At 36.9% G+C, this 26,961-nt stretch overlaps 1 long non-coding RNA gene across 1 annotated transcript in view; it reads right to left on the minus strand.

The window, feature by feature from the left end:
* Positions 1-13,347, minus strand: part of LOC128247626 (uncharacterized) — a 35,975-nt gene extending 22,628 nt beyond the window's left edge. The window contains exon 1 of the long non-coding RNA XR_016241670.1: positions 13,189-13,347. This is a non-coding gene — a long non-coding RNA (uncharacterized LOC128247626). The remainder of the gene's footprint in view (positions 1-13,188) is intronic.
* Between the last annotated feature and the right edge of the window lie 13,614 nt (positions 13,348-26,961).

The following is a 26,961-nucleotide window of genomic DNA, read 5'->3' on the forward strand; positions in this document are numbered from 1 at the left end:
CAGGAAACCGGGCTCATGAGCCTGGCTAGGCTTTAAAAGGGCGCATAATAAATAAATAAATATATATATATATATATATATATATTTACCATGGGCATCTTTCAGTTTCTACCTACCAAATGCACTCACAAGGCTTTGATCAGCCTGGGCCCAAGGTGCCATGCAGTAGGACTGAACCCAAAATCACATGATTTATGTTGTATGCTCAACATAAAAACATAATTTATCTTTTTATGTTTGACTCATATCAGTCCTTCTAATGCATGACATTGTATATCGTTTTAGCAACAATGTCATGCTACATGGGAAGGTAGAAACTTGATGACATTTTTCAGAAACTGCTGATCACATGTAATGTCTTCCACAGATATATTTCATAATTGACATTTTCCATTGTATCTTTACTGGCTTCACTGTTGCTTTAGTTCAGCAGGTATTTTGTAGTTATCTCATCTCTTGCCCTTGGATTGCAAAAGCATGACCTTTGAAATGTGACATAATGTCACAAATCCATGATAGGTAATACCTCTTTTCAATATTAATGATATTTAACCCGTTTGTTATTGTGTCTATTTTAAGCTGCTAATAACCATATTTCTGTTGAGATACTCTGTGTTTTTTCCAATTAATTTTAAATATAACAAAGAATTTAGTAAAATAACTTAGTTATCATTAAGCTAGTGCTAGGAACATAAATTGTGACTAAGGTTTGATGGAAGATTTTAATTGATAACTTATGAAAACAAGACATTTGTACTACAGAACCAGAGCCGGTTTCAGCCGGGTTGGTATCGAAAGGGTTAAGATAGCAAGCTGGCAGAATTGTTAGAGTGTTGGAAAACAATACTTTGCAGTATTTCTTCTAACTCATAACTTTCTGAGCTCAAATTAAACCAAGGTCAGTTTTGCCTTTCATCCTATCAGGATCAATAAGATAAATACCAGTTCAGTACTGGGGTCAATGTAATCAACTTAACCTTTCCCCCTCAAAATTACTGACCTTGTGCTAAAGTCAGAAAAAAATATTTTCTTCTTTTTTTTTTTCTTTTTTATCCTGCACACGTAAGTGAAAACAGGGTATTGTAATCACTCATCTTAGTCTGTTTGTGTGTTTGCAAAATTACTGAAAAAACGGCTGAAAAGATTTTCACCAAGTTTAGCAGAAATACTCATTGGATAAGTGCCTCAAAATGATGAAAATTTGGTTTGATTATCTTCAAACATATATAAATATATATAGAGATATGCGACTGTGTGTGTGTGTGTGTGTGTGTGTGTGTGTGTGCGCGCGCGCATGCGTTTGTATGTGTATAGTGATGGATTCAAGGGTTTCATTTATTTATGAGATGGTTTCTTAATTTCAGCAGAGTATAAATACCTACTGCCAGTACCGCCTGACTGGCCTTCATGCTGGTGGCACGTAAAAATACCCACTACACTCTCAGAGTGGTTGGCGTTATGAAGGGCATCCAGCTGTAGAAACTCTGCCAAATCAGATTGGAGCCTGGTGTAGCCACCTGGTTTGCCAGTCCTCAGTCAAATCGTCCAACCCATGCTAGCATGGAAAGCGGACGTTAAACGATGATGATGATGATGATGATGAATGGTGATACTTTAAAAAAAAATTTTTTTGAATTCAACTGAGAAATTTCCCAATAAGCAAGTTTAGTCAAACACTTACAAAGCTTAATTCAATTCAATTAAAAAGCATGGGTAAGCAACACAATGTAAGTCACTCTATAATTTGCAAAAAAAATGTATCTGCATGCATGGTATGCATCACTCTGCCAATGCCTTTTTTTTTTCATTTTTTTTTTTTCATTCTTTCAAGGTTGCTCCATTCAATAGTTCTTTTCTACTCTAGGCACAAAGCCCAAAATTTTGGGGGAGGGGCCAGTCGATTAGATCAACCCTCAGTATGCAACTGGTACTTAATTTATCAACCCTGAAAGGATGAAAGGCAAAGTCGACCTCAGCAGAATTTGAACTCAGAACGTAAAGACAGATGAAATACCAATAAGCATTTTACCCGGCATGCTAACATTTCTGCCAGCTTGCTGCCTTAAAATAGATATCTTTTCTACTCTAGACACAGGGCCCGAAATTTAGGGGGAATGAGGGCAGTCAATTAGATCAACCCCAGTATGCAACTGGTACTAAATTTATCGACCCCGAAAGGATGAAAGGCAAAGTCGACCTCAGTGGAATTTGAACTCAGAAAATGAAGATAGACAAAATACCGCTAAGCATTTTGCCCGGCATGTCCATTCAATAGTCCTGAAGCTGCATGGCTTACTTTCAAGCACTGAGTGGTTCTTGAGGAGTTCACTCACAATTCATAAGATATTGCCCTCCCTACTTTTGAACACTTGATTAATATATCTGCTTTTGTTACTAGTGTTTATTGAATGCAATCTCAATGATACTATTCAGCTCTCAAAACCTGTCTGACTTGATCTTGCAGTTTTTAATGCCAATAGTGCAGAATTCCTGTGTAGTCCAGTCAAATATTCCAAACGATCATACAGTTATTGGTACTACAAATGCATTGTGAGATATTGCCATATAATAAGAGCAAAGCTTCAACAGGTTTTTTTAAAGTCTAGTGTAAAATCTTTTTATCTGTAACTAGGTATTTGTAGTAGTTATTTTGTGGAACAGGGAAAACAGCGAAACCAATGATGTTAATGTTTTTCATTGAAAAAGCAGTTTTCTGTGTCCAATTATCAAATGCAAGTATTTGTTTTGGCCAAATTCCATTCAGCTGTTATCCTGTTATCTAAACATTGTAGATATTTCTAGTTTGGGTCATTAGAAATTGTGGATTATATTAGTGATTTCTTTTTTATATATAATGTAGACTCACTTGATTTTTGTAAAGGAAATGACATTGGCTTTAGTGCCAATATAAACAAACACGTATGGAAACTATCTCTTTGGAATATTCCTTTGAAAACAATGAGTTCATGAAGGTGCAAAGATTATTAGAATGAACGGGGATGGCTAAGCAGGCTTTTGTAAGATTTTTAATGGCAGTAACTAAAGCAGTGAGATGGGGGTAGTGTGGAGTAGGGTGGGGGAAGTAACAGGTGCAGTGTACAAGGCTGAATGTGGATGATACAGAGTTAGTAAGCACAGAAGTACAGAGACCATTGTAGTAACAATGAAGAGACAGAAAGGAAGACATTATATATCATTAGACATCATAAAGTGGTTTATGTTAGTGAGTGGAAATTTGAACATCAACCACTTAACTTTTCCTTTATGATGTAAGGCACACTTAGGCCTCATTATACGTATGTATGCATGTATGCACGCATGCATGCATGCATGTATGTATGTATGTATATGTATGTATGTATGTATGCATGTATGTACGTATGCATGTATGTACATATGTATGTATGTTCATGTATGTATGTATGTATGTATGTATGTATGTACGTATGTATGTATGTGCGTGTATGTATGTATATATGTATGTATGTAAGTAGGTGTGAAATTAATTTAATGACAAAAGAACAGAAATTATGTAATCAATTTCATAGCTTACAACTGTTTCTGCAATAAAAAGCAGTGCATTCAAAGCTGAGTGCTTGTGCAACATCATGTAGCTTCCTTGGAGTCATTAAAATAAAGTGTTTGTTTAAGAGGTCTTAGGCCAACAAGTCTTGGGGTCTGACAATACACCCTAAGGTTAAGCCCTTTATGGATGGGAAACCCAGGGTAACCCCATAAACAAGCCTTCACCAGGAAAAAAAAATTATATATATATATATATATATATATACATATACATATATAGATAATGATTTCACTTAGGCTTAGTGATACTAATAACCAGATGTTAAGTTGTTAGAACTCAATACAGAAAGTTACCGTGGGGCCAGGGGGAAAATAGGTTGGGAAACACTGGTTTATGTGAGAATAAGGTAAGAGATGATTTGCATTTACTGTAGTTTATTGTGATTTGTTGAAGAGGGATTGGGTTTTCCAAGATGGACAGGAGTAATTTGTGGCTCAAATATATTATTTGCTGGAAAAACACAAATTTACAAACCATATATTAATTGTGGTTACTTAGTTCCAGGACTATACTGGTGGAGACGATCTATGAGAAAGTACAATCTGGCTGTAACCAAGCCTTCTTTTCTTCAGACATTGTATATCCATGACTCCATCATCTAATGTGTCCTTAGAACAATGTATGTAAAACTATATTATTCTAAACATATAGGCAAGAAGCATGTAACATAGCCAACACAACAGATTGAAATGAGGATGATGATGATGGTGATGATGATGATGACAACGACGACGATGAAGACGACGATGATGGTCCTACTTTTTGCTCTACTGTCCTAGTTTTTATTCATTTTTTTTTATTTATCTTCCTTTTGTAAGTGATTTTATCAATTGAGCAACTGATTAAACATTATAAGGTGATTTTAATCAATAGTTGTGTGATTATATATGTACACATATAAAGATACACACACACACACACACACACACACACACACACACACACACACACACACACACACACACACACACACACACACACACACACACACACATATTTGTGTGTGTTTATACAAGGTACGTCAGTCTTTGAGATTCCTGGATGAATTTAGAAGACACGTATCTCATCAAAGAAAAGCTGTATTTGAAAAGCAATTGTTGCAAATAATTTTGAGAATCCTTTTATCACATATTCAATGAATCCACCATAAGCATCAGTGACTGCTTCAATACAGGGTCAGAAGTATGGACATGCCTGAATCAGATGATCTTTATCAATTTTGAACATAGTTTGCCATAACCAGTTATGGAAAACCAGTTATGACAATTTTGAGAGACTGTATGATGTTAAGGAGATGTTGATTGACCTCACTCTCAGCTACACCCAGACATAATAGTCCAGTGGATTGAGGTCTGGTGAGCAAGGATACCATATGTCTGGGAGAACATGGTTGTGGAAATTGGTACACTTCTATGCTTGGCTTGTCCAAGCCTTATGACATAGCATGGACTCTTGCTGGAAGATGTATGGTCTTCTGTTGCATACTCTGACTATCCAGGGCTTCACTTTTTCCAACACCTCTGTGTAGACAGCAGCATTGACTCTTAAACCCTGTGAGAAAAAAACATGAGACGGCATGACATCTCTCTCGATGCTGATGACTCCTATAACCATCACAGTTGCTGGGAACTTAGTATGCATGATCATACAAACCTCATTTGGATCTGTGCATAACCATCTGTCATTCCTTCAGTTTAACTTTTGGTCCTGATTTGAAGATTTTCAAATTGGAGAAAAACCAAAGCATTCCAACCACTTGCTGTTTCAACTTGCTTAGTAAGCACTTTGCGTGGATCAAACAATTCTCTTGTCACATCCAACATAAAATGACCCTTCCACATCTGATATAACTTGTATCAGATATCCTCATGCACAATGCTTCTGATGGTGCATTCTGAAATCTTGAGGTCCTTTGCAATAGCTCTGATTTCCTGTGGATTTTATTGATCTTTTTCTTGAACTTATTGTACAAAGTCAAGTATTCTGGTAGTATGAGGATCCTGTGCATGCATTTTGCATTCAGCTGCTGATATTGGATCCTCAACAGCATTTTCCCAGCTCCTCTTGAATTTCGACAATGAAGGTTTGGGCAACTTTCAGGAAATGAGCTATCTCTATATCACTATGTTGCACTTTTAAGGCAACAATGACAGCATGCCTTTTCATTTGCTGAGTCAACCTGATGTCTGACATTATTCATCTAAAAAGTAAGGTTTAAAAAAATAAGTTACAAGAAAGCTAGAGCTCTTAAAAGAGGTGTCCTCAAAAAAATGACACCCTGTATCTATCTATCTATCTATCTATCTATCTATCTATTATCTATCTATCTATCTATCTATCTATCTATCTATCTATCTATCTATCTATCTATCTATCTATCTATCTCTTTATCTATCTCTCTCTCTCTCTCTATATATATATATATACACATACATATACATATATATGTGTGTGTGTATCAAAATTTTCATCAAAATTTTCATAAAAAATTTTCATCAAAATTTCCATCAAAATTTTCCATCAAAAATTTTCATAAAAAATTTTCATCAAAAATCTTCATCAAAAATTTCATAAAAAATTTTCATAAAAAATTTTCATCAAAAATTTCATCAAAAATTTTCATCAAAAATTTTCATCAAAAATTTCATCAAAATTTTCATCAAAAATTTTCATCGCAAATTTTCATCGAATTTTGATGAAAATTTTTGATGAAAATATTGACGAAAATTTTTGATGAAAATTTTTGAAGAAAATTTTGATGAAATGTTTGAAACACAGGCTTTTCGAAGAGTTAGGACAGGACGCATTGTTAAAATGGCTCTTCCCACAGACCACAAATTAAATTTGCATACACAAATAAAATTTGTAGCATGGAGGAATGTAGTGGCGGACAGAAAACAAGACAGGAAAACAAACGGAAAAGGCTATGCGGCCAGACGGGAAAAATTATGTGTATATTGAATGCTTTGAAGCAACGAACTGGAAGCAGGACGAAGTAAGTTCGTATGTTTGCTCGGCGATAGCCAAGGAAGAAAAGAATTAGTAACTGGACACATATATATGTGTGTGTGTGTGTGTGTGTGTGTGTGTGTATGTATATATTCTTGTATTTGTTTCAGTCATTTGACTGCAGCCATGCTGGAGCACTGCCTTTAGTCAAAAAAATTGACCCCAGGATTTCTTTGTAAGCCTAGTACTTATTTTATTGATCTCTCTCTCTCTCTCTCTACACACACACATACACACACGTGTGTGTGTGTGTATGTATATAATATAAATATATGTATTATAAACAGCTCTAATGATGAAAATATTCCAAGGTGACTCAAGTACATGACACATGTATATATACGTGTGTGTGTGTGTGTGTGTGTGTGTATGTATATATGAATTTATGTCATCATCATCATCATCATCATCATCATCACCATTTAGTGTCCGTTTTCCATGTTAGCATTGGTTGGATGGTTTGACAGGAATTGGCAAGCTAGAGGACCACACCTGGTTCCAGTTGTCAGTTTTGACATGGTTTCTATGGCTGGATGCCCGTTGTGTATATATGTATATGTATGTGTGTGTGTGTGTGTGTGTGTGTGTGTGTGTGTGTGTGTGTGTGTGTGTGTGTGTGTAAGTGTGTGTGTGTATACAAATATCTACAAGTATACATACATGCATAAGTTCACACATAGCTGTGTAACGAAGAGAATAACGAACTATAAGACTAAAATCTTTATCAGTGTGACATTCTGTGTGTTTGTATGTATATTTGTAAATATTATCATCACCATCATCATCATCGTTTAGTGTGTGTGCGCGTGCGCGTGCGCGTGTGTATCTTTGTGCACATATGTATGTGTGAGTATATATAAATATTCAGATTTGTATGCATTTGTGTATGCATATATGTATATATAAACATGCATTTATATGTGTGTGCATGTGTGTGTGTGTGTGTGTGTGTGTGTGTGTGTGTGTGTGTGTTTATATATTTGTTTTGCTGATTCTTGATGTGAAATCATGTGTTGAAACAGATATTGTTATATTTGGGGATGGTCATCTTTTGCCAATAAACACAAACTATTTATTTGATGTTCACTTTAACTTTATCATTATTATTATTATTATTATTATTATTATTATTATTATTATTATCATTATTATAAACCCATACTCTCCACCTTTCCGGGACATGTAAAGAACTCCGACGAAGTCATTAAAAGACTACACCAATTACCCCTAGACCAACTCAGGCAAAACAGATACGCCTTTAGTCTTGACGTTGTCTCAATGTACACAACAGTACCAGCACACTCAGCGGTCAACCTATTGACTGACTGCATAATAACGTCCAACACCCAATGCTTCGGACTTACCGCAGCTGATATCCACCAACTTTTGTCCATCATCGTGGACAACACCTACTTCGCTTTCCAGGACCATATATACAAACAGACAACAGGTCTCCCCATGGGATCCAGTCTCTCGGGCCTACTAGCCATCACATATATGAACCATCTGGAACGTCGAGCACTCAACATCTGCCGCTCATGTGCCTTCTTCACCAGGTACATAGATGACATCCTCATACTCACAACCTCACGTGATGAGGCTGAAAGAATATTCACAACGTTCAATAACATGGACATGAACATAAAGTTCACTATAGAACATCCCAACATCACTGGATCACTATCATTACTTGATTTCAAATTGAATATAACGGAAGAAGGGGAGATCCACACCGAGTTCTATAGGAAAGCAGCCAGTAGAGATATGTTTGTCCAATACAATTCAGCACTTCCACTCGGTGCCAAAATAGGATACGCCAGAAACGAACTTGCACGCATCCAAGGCAAATGCAGCAGAACGGAGGACAAGGTGACCCACACTACACGCTTCCTAGACATATTGAAAACCAACGGATATCCTAGATCCATTGTAAATCGGCTTAAGTATCCAAGATGACCAACATGCCGAACACATAGAAAACCCAGCAACACATGCTTCCTTAAAATACCCCATTTTAGCGAGAGGATAACTACAGCCATCCGAAGAGCCATACGAAGAGAAGGGCTAGATATACAACTAGCCCACTCCGGCCCCTCTCTGAGAGGACACCTTGCAAAGAAACTAATAAGGGACAACAATCAATGCACATTAACAAATTGTCCCATCCGTGACACAGATTTATGCCAACAGGTAAATGTTGTATATAAAATACAATGTAACAAATGCAATAAGTTCTATGTGGGTAGCACAACAAGACTGTTACACATCCGCATCAAAGAACATCTGAACACAAGAACCTCCTCCTTCAGAAAACATCTAGATAGATGCCGGAACACTGATAAAAGCATAACAGTCACAATTGAGGCCAATGAAAGAAATTTGGGTAATTTAAGAATCAAGGAAGCTTTACTCATACACAGACTAGGACCCCAAATTAACAATAGGATGGAAGTTGGTAATCAATATATTATTTAGCTACATCTGGATGTGTGTAGTTTAATTCTTAATAACATGCTCATATATTGTTTACAACAAAAAAAAGAAGGGCAAAAAAAAAGAAAGAAAGAAAAAAGAGAAGCTGCACGTATAACACAACTTAGAAGCAGCGCCACAGATGTTTCAACACAACACACACGAGATTGAAACAGCCGACCTCACGCACTTCTCATGAGGAATTCCAGAAGAAGCTTCGTGAGACCACTCCTGAGACGCTTCAGAAAAAAGAAAAACCGTTGGAAAACAGTTTATAGCAGAGACTCCAGCAAATAAGATCTGAAGATGAAATTCTAATTCCGAAATATCATCGAACTACAGTTTACCAAGTTACAACAGGTATACAGTCCATTTTTTGTTCTATATTGCATTGTTATACCTTCCTAAACTTTTTATTCTTTACAAACAATACACAATGCTTCAAGCGAACTACAATACTCTCCTATTATTATTATTATTATTATTATTATTATCATTATTATCATTATCATTATTAGATTGTCAATGATAATAATAATAATAATAATAATAATAATAATAATAATAATAATAATAATAATAATAATAATAATTGGCTGATTACTACCTAGCTCAGATACCAGGAAACCCCAAAATGGCTGAAGTTCAAAAGATAGTGCTCATGGGAACTGCCCATATCCTACGTAAAATACTGTCTATGTGATCTTAAATTTTAAAACATTCTCTAGAACAACACTGTACAAATTCAAATATATGGTACCCTAGGCATAACACCTACATGAACTTCTAACTTGTTGTCTCTTGAGGTCTCTGGGTGAGACTTGGATCCAACTTGTACAAATGCAAAGCAAAAGTCAAACATAAAATAATAATAATAATAATAAAGGGAAGAGCAAATAAATAGTGTGTTTGTTTATTGGCAAAAGATGACCATCCTCAAATATAACAATATATAACAACACATGTATGTATAATATCTGTATCATGTACTTATATATATATATATATATATATATATATATATATATATGCGAGTAAAAATAAATACAAAAAAGGTGGGGTTTTTTTGTATGATTGTGTATAGAGGAATATATTATTTTGCTTAAAAGAGTTCCAACACTGTCTGTTTTTTATGTTTTATTTATATTCCTGCAGAACTAATGTGGGGTATAGAATATGGAATATACAATATATAATATAATATACAATATACAATATAAAATAAAATAAAATAAAAATGGATGGCACCATGAAAGAAAGTATTGAATGTAGATGAAATATTGAGTGTTCAATATAAAGGATCAAATATATAAATATATAAATATAAATATATATATATAAAGGCTATATATATATATATATACATACACAAACACACATACATATATATATATATGTATATACATATATGTGTGTATGTGACTCAGGCTTACAGACACACAAATGTATATACTTATGCACACATACATACACATGCGTATATACACACATATATAGTTACACACTGAAATACTCAAGCATAACATGTACTGAAACACACACACACATACACACAAGTACACACACAGATATCAGTGCAATGGCGAATTATCTGTTATTACTTGTTCTCAGAGATAGTGCCATGTAAGATGGTAGGAGCGAGAGCTCAGGGATATATTGAAAAATAATTCAGTTAATAAAGAGAACCCTAATTAGTTTTGCTGGTAATTTGTAAGAAATTATTCTTTGGATCTTAGATTAGTATACAAGTTGAACTTGCCTCTGCCAAGCAGGCTGTGAGCTAGACACATGGATGGACAGCTGGTTAGTAGATAGATGAGATGAACATTGATAAGTATGCTGACAGGTAGGTAGGTAGGTAGGTAGGTAGGTAGGTAGGTAGATAGATAGATAGGTAGGTAGATAGATAGATAGATAGATAGATAGATAGATAGATAGATAGATAGATAGATAGATAGACAAGCAGAGAGACAGATAGAAAAAGAGACTGATAGATAGAAGACAGTTTGAATGATCAGTGGATAGGCACCGAAATAGACACTTGAATGCTTACAGAGGTTCAATGGACAGATAAATGGTTAGCTGTATACATACATATATGTATGTATGTATGTATGTATGTATGTATGTATGTATATATGTACATATGAATACATGCATGCATGCATGTATGTATGTATGCATGTATGTATGTATGCATGTACATATGTCATTATTCAGTTTATTTCAAGATTTCTTGTCAATAGAGAAAGAACCAGTTTCTAATTTAGATCCAAGGTTCCTTCATTGGAATTTCAACATCAACAACAGGGTATTTTTGTTTGTGTGTATGTATGTATGTATGTATGTATGTATGTATGTATGTATGTATGCATGTATGTATGCATGTATGTATGTATGTATGTCATTGTTCAGGCATGCACGAATGTGTGTATATTTGCATGCAGTATGCCAACCAAGACCTTTGCAACTCTAGATTGTGAATTGTTATATGCCAGCAATTTTCGTCCTATGGTTCACTCAAAACGAGGTATTCAGAAAATAATGAATCTTTCTTATTGCTTGTGCCTGTACCAAGGGATGTAGTGGATTCTTTGTTGTAACATGCAGCTCTGCCTCCAGGAATGGATCCTTAGATTCTGAAATAAACTTAATGATTGAGAATGCTTCAGTTGCATATGGGACACTGGAGAAGTAAATCTCAACAGATGATATGCTAAGAAGTTTGATTCCTAGCCAAAAGGTTCCAGGTTCAGTTCCACAATGTGGCACTTTCTGCAAGTGTCTTCGATTATGCCCACCCAATACCTTGTGAGTGGATATAGTAGACAGAAACTGAAAGAAGCCCATCATGTGTGTGCGTGTGTATGTGTATGTGTGTGTGTGCATGTGCATGCATGCACGTATGTGTGCGAGTGTGTATGTGTGCATATGTGTATGCGCGTGCCTCTGTGTGTGTGTGTGTGTGTGTGTGTGTGTGTGCATGTGTGTGTGCGTGCCTGTGTTTGTCCCCACTACTGTTTGACAAAAGATCTTTGTGTATTTACATCGCTGTAACATAGTGGTTCAGCAAAAGAGAATGATAGAATAAGTACCAGGCTTTAAAAAATTAAGCAAATTAAGCACTGGGGTCAGTTTACCCAATTCGAATTTCTTCAAGGCAGTGCCCCAGCATGACCACAGTCTCATAACTGAAACAAGTAAAAGATAAAAGATTAATACTGTTTATTGTGATCAACCACAAGGAACAGGAAGGAATGGTGGTCGATTAAGAAGAACAGCCTGTAGTTTGAGAAAATTCAAATTGCTCATCAAATAGTGAAATGTAATACTTCAAAATCAGCAGGATGTTAAAGTTCTGCATGGTAGATTACCCAGAGACAGTCTCACATGCATAGCCTGTGGTTGCATTACACTTTCAGAAGCCAGACATGTCATCCATGAAAGGTCACATATCAGGAGACCAACAGAGGATGCTTACATTCACACAGCTCCAGCAACACTTGCACTGTTGTACTTTATGTCTATAAATGCACTCACCCACTATTTGGGATGGAAATCCATTCTGGATGAATGCACAGGAGTGTGTTGATATTACACTTGACAAAATTTTGTATTAGATTTATCACAAAAATTTAAATCTATATCAGAGCGTAAGTAATTATCTGAGGTCCTTGATAGAAAAGCTACAAAACCTCTGTTACAAATATATATGTCTGTAATGTGAAAGTGGTTATACTTAAAATAGAGTGAATGACCAGCATTTATATATATATGTGTGTGTGTGTGTGTGTGTGTGTGTGTGTGTGTGTGTGTGTGCATGTGCGTGTGTGTGTGTATAATGATGATAATGATGATAATGATGATGGGGGTGTCAGTAGTATTTGGTGTTGTTAATCAATTCATAGCAAACAACAAAACAAAGTATTTACTCATGGTTAGACTCCATGCTTACAGGAGAGTCAAATCTATCAATCATTTTGAATTGACTCAAGTTATGTGTGCATGTGTGTGTGTGTGTGTGTGTGTGTGTCTGTGTCTGTGTGTGTGTGTGTGTGTGTGTGCGCACACCCATGTGTTTTAAACACAAGGAAATAATCTGATGTAAGTAAATATGATACCTGGTTGAGTTTTAATTTTAGATGCCTGAACAGTATATTGCAACTTATGGCTTGCAGTCATGTTGATTGTCAGTAATTGGATTCTTTCAAACTAAGCAGGAGGTTAATTTTTATAAGAGGAAAAGATAAATTGATCATCAGCATATTACTGTTACTATTTTTCTCAATTCTGGAGATGTGACACCTGCAGTGATTATAAATTAGAACAGTGAGATAATAAACAAAGTATTTGCTACAGGTGTGTGTGTGTGTGTGTGTGCGTGTGCGTGCGTGCGTGCGTGCGTGCGTGCGTGCGTGCGTGCGTGTGTGTGTCTTTTATCTTTTATTTGTTTCAGTCTTTGGATTGTGTCCATGCTGCTGCATTGCCTTGACTAAATGCATGTATGTGTGTGTGTGTGTATATATATATATATATATATATATATATATATATATATATATATATATACAGGGTGGGGTGGATAAACTGTTGTCTAAATTATGCAAAAATGAAATTAACACTGACATCTCATTTTAACAGATATATTTGCCAAAATTACATAAAAATATCTTGAAATACTAAAGAGTAAATTTATGTAATAAAATCGCCATTGGCTTCAACCACGGCATCCAGACGACTTCAGAATCTCCTGCAACTGTTCCAGATGGTTTCCTTGTTTAAGTTGGTGAATGATGTCATAATCCTTGCCTTCAGTTCATCTTTGGTGTTACATGGAGTTTTGTTGGTCTCTCACTCAACTGTGCCCCACACATAATAATCAAGGGGGTTGCAGTCTGGAGAGTTAGGTGGCCAGATGTTAGGGGTAATGTGGTCACAGAAATTATCGGACAGCCATGACTGGGTTCTCCTGCTTGTGTGGCATGGTGCAGAGTCCTGTTGCCAGACATAGAGTCTTCCAGCAGCTACCCTCGTGACTCAGGGCAGCACTACCTCCTCCAAGCACTTAATGTAGGCCTCTGTGTTGGATCTGAGGCCATGTTGGAAGATGAGGAAGTGTAGTAGTGTGAGTTAGTAGGGATGCGAGGTGTTGGTGTGTTTAATCATATTGTATGATTGTATGTGTATGTAGAAACCTTGGAAGTGAGGAGGTGAGGATAGTTATATGGTGAATAAGAAGACAAGCGGAATCATCAAAATATATGCAAGGGTGTGTGTGTGAGATGCTTTTTTTGTCACTATATTTGTAGGCTTTTTTGCCACCATATTTGTAGGCTTTTTTGCCACCATATTTGTAGGCTTCAAGAAATATGCTGTTTTGACCCAGAGTTTCCCATATGCTATTTTGTTGTAACTTGGACAGCAATAAGCTTAGGTTCATTTAAAAGTTGTACTATTTCTGGGTTTTGTGAAATTGATGGAAGAATATCCTACAATTTTGAATCAGTAATCAAACCATTTCAAAGTGTTCCTTCCTTTTTTGTAAAATCTAATTTTGTTTTTCAGTTAGCAATTTTTTACCATTAGCAGTCATGACAGGATGTAAACCAGTCTATAAACCTCCTTTTGCAAATCTTAATGTCCTTTCTATCTGCTGCAAACTGAATCTCTGTAGCTTAGTGTGTCCACTTAACTACTATCATACTTGTTAGAGACTTTACTACTGGTCTTTTCATCTCAATGTAGGTCATCTTTGTAACTCGTCATTTTCCTTGGATGTTGAAGTTTTGCGTAAAATATGGAATATAAGAGAGATTTCAAGGTTGTTCTTGTTGAACCAATCCTGATGATGGTCGTTACCAAGCAGTCTGAGTTCAAGTATTTCAAATGAAGCAGAATATGTTGCTTCCTTGGAGCACCTCCAACTTTCTGTAATAATTATATTTGACTCTTGCATCTAATCTATCTGAGAGTTCATGTTCTTTATCCTCACTCTTGAGTGCTTGGCATTTACACATCTGGAAGCTTTTTTTATTTTTCCACATTATTGTTTTTCTGAAATTTTGAAAGCTATTTTTCCACACAGGAATGATCCAACAGTCAATAAGGGGTGTGTGGAATGCACACACAAAGAAAAAAATTTCATTTTTTTGCGGGGGAATGATGGAATGATTTTGTAATAAATTAAATCCTATTCCTTGTGAAATGAAGATACATCAAAGTTGTTTTATAGTTATATGGTAGCTGAAACAGTGTATTTGTGAAAAGGAGTTCAAGTTCATTACAAAAGAAAATTAGAAGCAGCCCATTGCTATTCATTTTGTCTACATTGTGTTTACTGATCACTCTAGACCAAGTATTAGAATCAGAACCCATTTTCACAATAAAATCTCTAAGCCGTAGCAGAGATTTTAAAGATAACAGAATGTAAACTATTCTTTGTTGTGTTATTATGCGACATTATTGGAGCATAGCATCTTATTAGATATGGTGAATTCTCCTCCTTCAGAGCCACTGTTAATGTCATAATGTGATCACCTCAACCATGGGGAAGTGATAATGGTTGTTTAGTAATGGTAGGTTTTACTGCAAACCCAATACCAGGTGACCTAGTTTCATCTTCTTCCTTGCTTATCCAATTAAAAGAGTAATTTCCTCTTAATTCTTCTAGTTGACTACTCCAGGAAAATGTGTTTCAGCAATATCAGTGTTGTATTTGTTTAAAATTTGTGAGGCAAGAACTGTTTTTCTCCCGAAACAAAAGCCATCACCCAGTAGAGTTTTCTCATTCTAAGATCTAACATTAAATTTCCTTTTCATAGTGTTCTAAAAATTATATGTAATGTTTCAACTGCTAAAAATGGAAAACTAGTGGAGATACAATGATTTGACAAGCTTGAACATGAGTATGAAATTTATGGAGCTTCTTTTATTGCTCTTCCTCATTTGAAGAAAACTGTGTTTATGCCTGAAAAAACCTGTTGTGTTGCCATAGGAGGACACAGGCTGGATAAGTACTCATGGATATTCTTATAGTAGAACAGCTATCACCTGAATGTCACCACTATGCAGAATAATGGCTGAATCTTGTTGAGAGTACATTTTACCATCCAAAAAGGCAAAAAGGATGGATACATTGGAGAATGTAGTCATATATACTTTATGTGTGAATAAAAGATAGATGAGATGATTATAAATAGAACATCCTTGATTATAGTAGGTCTGCTCAGTTAGGCTAACTTAAGGCAAAACAACAACAACAATAACAACACCATTTCGTAAGAAAATACTACAAACGTTACTTTGTTGTTAATGTTCATACTATTTTGTAGCACAAACACCACAGCTGTACTGTGTCCATGTCAAAGACACTCATGTCTCAGTTACCCAATCCAATTAGGGGCAAATATGTGCCATAGGGAGGATCTATTTTTTAACACCATTTCAAGCGTGGCTGTTGATCGTTACCAACGTCGCCTCCCTGGCACTTGTGCCAGTGGCACGTGAATAGACATTCAAGCGAGATCGTTGCCAGTGCCACTGGACTGGCTCCTGTACAAGTGGCACGTAAAATACACCATTCTGAGCATAGCCATCGCCAGTACCGCCTGACTGGCCCTCATGCCGGTGGTATGTAAAAGCACCTACTCAGAGTGGTTGGCGTTAGGAAGGGCATCCAGCCATAGAAACCATGCCAAATCAGATTGGAGCCTGGTGTCGCCTCCTGGTCCACCAGTCCTCAGTCAAATCGTCCAACCCATGCTAGCATGGAAAGCGGACGTTAAACGACAATGATGATGATGATGAAGTATTTCATAAGTAACAAACGTTTTGTAGTTATTGCTTTTCTTTAGCCACAGATCAGCCCTGATCATGCAAACCTATGAACAAAGACAGTTTAGTCATAATCACTTTTCCAGCTTGCCTTTTTTTTTATGCCTCGGCAATATATTCAGGACTACATTATTAAATCACTTTTTTTTTTTTAAAGATGTTAGAGTGTAATTTGATTGAGATTTGGACTGCTATTTCTAACAAGTCAAGCAGCCACATAAAAGTTCCCTCATTGATTCATAATGTTTATTAGCTTTCAGTACTGATTTCAATTCATCATATTGGCACACAGCCTAGAGGAGAATGAGTCTTGTTATGTTTCCTTGCCCATGTGTATTGGATGATATGCAGGGGGATTCTTCTAAACCTGATGGAAATAGCAACTTAAATTTTCCTCAAACTATACCCCTCAATACGAAAAAAAAATAGGCTCTGTGGTAAGAAGATTGCTTCTCAACCACATGGTTCTGGGTTCAGTCCAACTGTGTGACACCTTGGGCAAGTGTCTTCTACGATAGCCTCAGCCTGACCAAAGCCTTGTGAGTGGATTTGATAGACAGAAACTGAAAGAAGCCCGTCGTATATATGTATGTATGTATGTATATATTTATGTGTGTGTGTCTTTGTGTCTGTATTTCTTCCCCCACCATCACTTAACAACCGATATTGGTGTGTTTACAGTCCCTGTAACTTAGCAGTTTGGCAAAAGGGACCAATAGTATAAGTACTAGACTTCCAAAGAATAAGTCTTGGAGTTGTTTTCTTTGACTAAGAAAACCCTTTAAGGTGGTGCTCCAGCTTAGCCGCAGTCAAATGACTGAAACAAATAAAAGAATAACAGAATAAAAGGATCATGGCTGGAATGTCTTTAATTATAAGTTTATCTGATCAGAGCCAACCTGAGCCCAACCAACAATAACAACAACAAGTATATGCAGACATATATATTCCATATCTTTGCTTGCAGTGAGCCAGTTAAGAAGAAAGACACTGCAACTTATGTGACTCACTTCTACCAACAGCAACATCATCACCACCAAGCCAAAGAGTGAACCTCTGTATGGTTGTTCGACCCACTAGAACAGTGTTTCTCAACCTTCTTACCCTTGTGTAACCCTTAAAATAAATTACATGTCTCAAGGAATCCCTGCACAAAAAAAAAATTATATATCATATCTTGCTCATATTTTTGTCATCATAGTAAGTATATCCCCAGTGGTTGTTATATATTTTTGATAACAATAGGTTAGATAGGATGATGTCTATTTTACAATATTACAATAACCAATAATATGTTGTGTATGTATAGTAATATTATGATCATGAAATTGGCATTAGCTTATCTCATTCTTTCTCTTGGAATCCCTAAGAACCTTTTGCAGAACCCTAGGATTCCAGAGAACCCCGGTTGAGAAACGCTGTACCAGACAGAGCTGCCAAATATCCCCCAAATTACACCAGATGATGTTTTAAAAAAGGATACATAGTGCAAATCAGATCTACATTATCTTGAACCTGAAATCACTATAGATTGATGGTAGTTGGTATGCTCAATAATACCACTACTAATCCAAAGTGAGAGTTTCTATGTGGTTGTTCCACTGGCTAGAGATGGTTGCCAAATCTTCCTCAAATCATTCATAACTGTATTACCATGAATCCTCAAGTATAGTCTGCCCTTGAGTATAATACACAAGAAATTTTTAGGGGGCTGTACCTCTGAAAAACCTAAACCTTGTGTATAATACGCACCCCTTCTCTAACTTGAATCAAGGAAGTCTATATAAAGTCCTTGGTTTGTAAACATATATACAGTAACGTCCTTTATTATTATTGTATATATAACATAATGCAAACGTGTAGCTTTTTTGTGCACTTTGCAGAAAATAAAGAAATAACAGTGAAAAATAAATATTAAGTAAATTGCCTTTACATATTTATTACTATCAGTTACAAGCCCGACATCACAAAATGCGTCTGAATAAACATTGTCGGACAGCAAATAGAGACTCGGACATTACTTAGAAAATATTTTTCATTTTCAACCTTGTATATAGTACTCACTAGGGATTTTGACCTTTAAATTTTGGGAAAAAATGCGGATTTTACTCGGGGATTTACGGTAAATAAGGAAGGAAATATTAGATAATTCTTCCTACAATAGACCCAAGGCTTGAAATTTTAAGGGAAGGGGATAAACAATTACATTGACCCCAGTGTTCACCTGGTAACTACTTTATCAACCGCCAAAGATTGAAAGGCAAAGTTGACCTCAACAACATTTGAACTCAGAGCAGAGAACATAGACAATACCGCCTTCACTTCCATCCCCACCACCACCAACCCAATCACCACCACTACCACCATCATCGCCATCACCACCACAGAAGTGTCAGGAGGATATTGTCTGGCAGGATGGTTGTGGCACTAAAGCTGAATTTTTGACTCTATTACATGTGGACATATTGTTCTAGATTTTTCAAATATACTATTATAATGATAATTGACTTATTTCCTCTTCATTATCATATCCTCATAGGCAAGGAACTTGCTATGATGATGATGATGATGATGATGATGATGATGATGATGATGATGATATGATGATGATGATGAGGATGATGGCTATCATCCTTATAATCATTGTTACCACCAGACCACACCACAATCATCATCATCATCATCATCATCATCATCATCATCATCATCGTCGTCGTCTTCGTCGTCGTCGTCATAGTTGTCGTCATCGTTGTCATCATCATCATCATCATCATCATCATCTGCATTATCATCTGCATCATCGTCATCATCATCATCTGCATCATCATCATCATCATCATCATCATCATCATCATCATCATCATCATCATCATCTGCATCATCGTCATCATCATCATCTGCATCATCAACATTATCATACTATCAAGACCATCCTCACCATCAGTACCAACTCTGCCAGCATCACCCCCTTCTCTCCTCATTTTATCCCCCTCACTATCTCATCACAATCATCTCTCTCTCATTTCCATAGTCCCATCCCACCAACCATCATCACCATCAGCATCTTCATCATCAACCACTACCAACACCACCACACCCATCACCCACCATCACTACTACTTACACCACCACTTACATCAGTGCCACCATTCACTGCTACTACTATAACCACCAACACCACCAACATCATTATACTATCAGGATTGCTAGCATTACCAATACCATCATCATCATCATCATCATCATTATCATAGCCACCACCAGCACCACCACCATCATCATCATCACCACCACACACCACCATCATCATCACCACTAATACCACCACAACCACCACCACCACAACCACCACCACTAACATCACCATCACCACAACCACTACCTCAACCACCACCACAACCACCCCAATACCACCACAGTCACTGCCAACACCACCATAACCACTGCCAACGCCACTACCACAACCACCACCACAACCATCACCAACACCACCACAACCACCACCAACACCACCACAACCCCCACCTTTATCCTCCTCAGAATCATCATCACCATCAAATCTCACCCCTTCTTTACCACACTACCATTATTCTCACTATGTCATCATCATCATCCTCATCATTATCATCATCATCCTCATCATCATCATCAGCAGCAGCAGTAGCAGTAGCAGCAGCAACAGCAGCATCCTCTTTATATATTTTGACACAGTAAAGATATTTCCTTCCCAATGCTTCTATCCCATCCTGGGAAAGTCCATTGCACTGATAAGGGCAGAACAGATGTGAGAGACTGCGATCAATGAAGCATGAATAAATAAATGATGAACATTCACTAGAGAATGACATAAATCAGTTTCACCCTTGGCTCGGAGTTTTCTTTCTCTCTATTCACGATGTCATTTTAATATTGATTGCTTCATTAGGCTCAGTGATTCAGTTGAAACCATTGTCGCCTCTCACTTGCAGTGTTTTGTACATATTCCAAACATGTAGTAGAGGATTAACAGGCATCAATGGTTGTTGTTGCTGCTGCTGCTGCTGCTGTTGTTGTTGTTGTTGTTGTTGTTCAAACAATCCACAAGCCTTTTGTTAGTAAAAATGGAACAGAAAAAAAAAAGCAATTTTTAATTTAGATAAACCGGTTAAAAATTACTTTTTCTCAAAGCTCTGACATATCCGTTTGTTCGTTATGGCATACAATAATAATATTAATGATTTCTTTTATTTGTCACAAGGGCTATAGATAATAATGACTAGACAAATATGTAACCGAAACCCCTAGGATTTATATTTCCTGTACACACAGTATGCAGGAAATAATACTTTTGAGCACTGCACACACATCTGATGTAGAGTACTTTTAATACAATAGAAACCATAAAATCAAAAGAACAACACTTCATGTACCAAAGGCACATAGAGCTGTACTTGGTTGTGTGGTGAAAGCAAACAATGAAAATAAGATTACTTAAAAAAAAAAAAGTAATAATAATGATTTCTAAAATAGGCCTAAGATCATAAATTTGAGAGAGTGAGAACAATCTTTTTAATTGACACTAATACTTGATTTGCACTTATTTTGCAAACAAAAGGATGAAAAAAAAAAATTGATCCTAATGTATTTTAAACTCAGAGTGTAAAAAAATATCTAAATACTACTGGGCAATTTATCTCCTTTCTTAATCATCATCATCATCGTCGTCGTTTAACGTCCGTTTTCCATGCTAGCATGGGTTGGATGGTTCGACCAGGGTCTGAGAAGCCAGGAAGCTGCACCAGGCTCCAGTCTGATCTGGCAGTGTTTCTACAGCTGGATGCCCTTCCTAATGCCAACCACTCCATGAGTGTAGTGGATGCTTTTTACGTGCCACCAGCACAGGGGCCAGAGGAGGCTGGCAACAGCCACGATTGGTTGGTGCTTTTTACGTGCCACCGGCACAGAAGCCAGTCAAGGCGGCGCTGACATCAGCCACGTTCGGATGATGCTTTTTACGTGCCACCGGCACGGGTATCACAACTACAATTTCCATTTGATCTTTAAATAATGATGATGATGATTTCTTTATTGGCCACCAGGGCCAAACATAAAACATAGAGGATGATACATAGATGAGAGACAGGGAGGTTAAATATTTAAACAGCAAACAAACACAATGATTAACAATGAGATTAACTCAACGATATGCTTCCCCTAGCAAGTTGGTGCCTCTGTTTCCAAGCTTTTGCTTGACTCTTTTTTTCTACCATATCCTAGAATCACCAGTTTTCCACTCACATTTTTAGTCATCTTAAACAAGATACATTAAGCTGAATGAGGAATCAATTGCTGTACATCTATTTTTGCCAGGTTACAAATATTCTGTTTACCTCAGCCGTATTATTCATACTTCATTTTCTACAAGACATAAATCATACTGTTGACATTACAAACTCATACATATCTATAATACATACCCTACTAGCACATTTGTGTCTGTACACTTTTCTTTCATTAATGTTGTAATATAAGATGTGTAGTTTTTATATGCATAAACAACTGTTCATTTTTAAGTTTATACTTTACAGTCTTTGGAAGAATATGTTTTTGTTTTACTACTCTGAAATGATAGTTCCATTTCACCAAAAGAGGTCTCTTTCATGTAGCAGGGAGAAAATGAAGGAAAATATAAATATATAACTTTATTATTGTTATTCCTGTGCATCTTTATTTACCATATTGATGACCTCAACCTGATTGGACAGCTCATGCTTATAAATTTAATCTTCGCCAGCTGTCTTCCATTTATTTTATACATTAGTGACCCTAACACTCAAACATATAGCCATATTAATAATGAACAGCTACAAATCAAACAGCCTTCTTCTGACTGAACAGCATAGGCACATGTTTACAGATATAGCCAGCATTATTGAATAACTACAATGTTTACAAGTTCATCAATATTTTCTACACTACTCTATATATATCCTCAACCTTTGATTAAACAGCTTTGTTTTCTAACTGACCAACTACCACATATGAAGTCTGAATTTTTGTCCAAAGCTACAACTACCATCATTATGTTTGATCAGCCCAAAGACCACTTCTACACTCATTCTAATACCACCATGAAGAACATTGGCCACACCAAACAAAGAAAAAAACAAAGAAAAAACCTGACTGCTTTTTCAATTTTAAGAGGAAATTGTCCAGCGTCCATAAGTTCCATCTTACAAAATCTTTCTCAGAGGCCCTGGGAATGGAAAGTCTAGCATTTTGAACTCTGGAAAGTTCAGCCATGTAAAAGCTCTGAAGGAATAGAGTTGACTTGTATTGTCTGCCACATAATTCTCCTTCTTTTCCTTTCCAGTATACCCATTGTGTCTCATCCACAAAATTCTACACTAAAAACACTTTTTTCCAATCCTTTCTCCACAGAACTGAAAATCCTTTGGAACTCCTTTTCTGCAGAAACTGAAGCTGAATATTAACCACATTCATTTCATCAATATGGGAGTCATCATCATCATCATTATCATCATTAAACGTCTGTTTTCCATGCTGGCATGGGTTGGATGGTTTGACTGAAAACTGGTAAGTTGGGGAGCTGCATCAGTTTCCAATCTGATTTGGTATGGTTTCTACAGTTGGGTACCCTTCCTAACGTAAACCACTGTGAGAGTGTTGAGGGCGTTTTTTGTGGGTGCCAGTTACAAAACACCAGCATTGCCATGACTATGGTCTCACTTGGCTTGACAGGTCTTTTCAAGTACAGTATACTGCCAAAGGTTTCAGCCAAGTGTCACTGCCTCCGTGAGGCCCAAAGTTCAAAGAGTGTTTTTTACGTACCACTGGCATGGGTGCCAGACTCTAAATAATGATGTTGTTGTTGTTGCTGTTGTTTAGATTCAGTTTGAGCCTGAGCAAGCAAAGCTATAATTAACGACATTCCAATCATGATTATTGTTCTGTCTCTTATTCAAATATGGCATTTCTAGCACTACATTATCAAATATGGTCTTGAAAAGAACTGGGGGACGTTTTGACTGTTATTTCTAGCAGGGTGAATGACCATGTAGAGCAGGCATGGGCAACCTTATTGAAGACACAGGTCGCATGATACATAGCTCATGATTTGGCAGGCTGCACTACTAAAATAATACACAATAATCTTCTAATGGTATGCCATTCAGAATGTTCTGCAGGTCACAATTTACTTCTCATGATTGATGTAGAGGCTTCTGTGTGTTCCCAATGTTCCCAAGTCTGCATATGTTATGAGCACTGCTGATCATCACTAAAAATTTTAAGAAAAAAACAAAAAAAAACCACCATCCTTCCCAACCTGTTATTATGTGTTATAGATATGTCTGGTGGTTATAGATATGATGTTGGGCATTCAATGAAGGTTGATCTGGTGCTAAATAACATTATGCATTATATATGGGACTTCAGGTCTGCAACAGTAATTATGTACGTATGTATGCTTGATGTATCTGATCTGATCTCTGTGTGTGTGTGTGTGTGTGTGTGTGTGTGTGTGTGTGTGTGTGTGTGAGTGTATGTGAATTTGCTGTTATCAGTCAAGTTAATTATTGTAACTGCTCTTACTCTATTGCAAAAATAACAAACAAAAATAAAAGAAACAAGTGAAACATCTCACAAAAAAAACCTCTCGTTATTACTACCACTGCCACCACCACCACCACCACCACCACCACCACCCTAACTACCATCTTTACCACCATTACCACTTCCACCACCATCACCATTGCTACTGCCACCATCATCATCACTACTGTCACAACAGCACCTGTTTCTATTATTCATCCATCACCACCACCAACATCAAGTCAATGTAGGAGCCTCATCTTACTATGTTGTTGGCACTCTGTCGCTTACGACGTCAAGGGTTCTAGTTGATCCGATCAACAGAACAGCCTGCTCATGAAATTAACGTGCAAGTGGCTGAGCACTCCACAGACACGTGTAGTCTTAACGTAGTTCTCGGAGATATTCAGCGTGACACAGTGTGACAAGGCTGACCCTTTGAATTACAGGCACAACAAAAACAGGAAGTAAGGGTGAGAGAAAGTTGTGGTGAAAGAGTACAGCAGGGTTCGCCACCACCCCCTGCCAGAGCCTCGTGGAGCTTTAGGTGTTTTCGCTCAATAAACACTCACAACGCCCGGTCTGGGAATCAAAACGGTGATCCTATAACCGCGAGTCAGCTGCCCTAACCACTGGGCCATTGTGCTTCCACTCATCTTGCTAGATATAAGAGTGAAATCTCTCTCAAGTCATCCCTTTCACCATCTTAAGAAAAGAAAACACATTGGATAACATAGTCCTGAGTTCCCTGCGCATAGGAAAAAAGGTTGATGGGAAGGGCATGGCTGGAATGCATTTGATCATTGGTCTTCTTGATCAGGGTTAACTTTGGGGCTAAACAACAATAAAAATATGAACATGATAAAGAGGGAGCCTTTATGTGGTTGCTGGCCCTGCTAGAAACAACAGTTGAATTTTCTCACATCATGTGACTGTCTTATACAAAACAATGGTGGGGTCAAGGTGGAAAGTTTTTGATTACACTGTGTAACACAATTTTTGTCCTTGTGTAGCAGCTGTTATTTCTTATTTGCTTACCCCTAGAAAGTACGAAAAATGGCTTATATTTCCTTCAGACTTTGCTTTTGTTATACTTATTCAAACCCTTAAGAATCCCTTTCAACACATGGCTATGATGCTCCCCCCACTACTCCTGCTCATGATCAGAGATGCTAACATTGTCTGCCACTGAAAACATGCTCAAGTGGTTTTTGGTCAAGTAACTGACAAGTAAATCTGTGATACTGAGCAGAATATTTGCTATAACGGATATTTCTCGTTGAACAACTCAGTGCCTGAATCTGTCTGAAATGTAATGGAAAATATGTGTTTCAAAACATTCATGTCCAGGCCACAAAAGTAAAGTTTGAAGGACATAGTAGTCATTTTTCCTTTGATTTCCAGATAGAAACAAATAGGAAATAATAGGCGCGGGAGTGGCTGTGTGGTAAGTAGCTTGCTTACAAACCACATGGTTCCATGTTCAGTCCCACTGTGTGGCACCTTGGGCAAGTGTCTTCTACTATAGCCTCGGGCAGACCAAAGCCTTGTGAGTGGATTTGGTAGACGGAAACTGAAAGAAGCCCGTCGTATATATATATATATATATATATATATATATATATATATATATATTTATATATATTTATATATATATATATATGTATGTGTGTGTATATGTTTGTGTGTCTGTGTCTGTGTTTGTCCCCCCAACATCGCTTGACAACCGATTCTGGTGTGTTTACGTTCCCCTAACTTAGCGGTTCGGCAAAAAGAGACCGATAGAATAAGTACTGGGCTTACAAAGAATAAGTCCTGGGGTCGATTTGCTCGGCTAAAGGCGGTGCTCCAGCATGGCCACAGTCAAATGACTGAAACAAGTAAACGAGTGACGAGTGCTATAGGTCTACTCAAATCAAAGCATATCTGAGGTAAAAGCTACACAATAACAATCATAAAAACATGAACAAGATAATAAGGGAGCCTTTATGTACTTGTTGGCCCTGCTAGAAATAGCAGCTGAATTTTCTCATATCACTCATTACTGCCTTTTACAAAATGATGGGATAGTCAAGACTGGAACGCTTTTGATCATAGATTTGCTCTTTCAGAACTGAGCTGGAGCTAAACAACAGCAACAACATAAATACAATCATTGTGACTACCACCACTGCAATCATCATTGCAATACTGGGAGCCTTTATGCAGTCAATGGACTGCTAGAAATAGCAGCCAAATCTTCTTCAAATCTCACTGTATTATTTATAAATGATATTGAAACAATGGATAATGTAATCCTAGATGTTCCTAAAATTGATTAACATTCAGATTTCCGTGGGGCTCTTGACCAGCTAGAAATAGCAGCTAAATCTTCCTCAAATCACACCCCCTAACCTTAGACACACTGGCCAAAATTTGTCTTAGATATAATTAAAAGAATTCCTAGAATGCTTTTGAGTATATATCAG

This window comes from Octopus bimaculoides, chromosome 4 (assembly GCF_046866305.1).
Source record: "Octopus bimaculoides isolate indiv1 chromosome 4, ASM4686630v1, whole genome shotgun sequence".
NCBI lineage: Eukaryota > Metazoa > Mollusca > Cephalopoda > Octopoda > Octopodidae > Octopus > Octopus bimaculoides.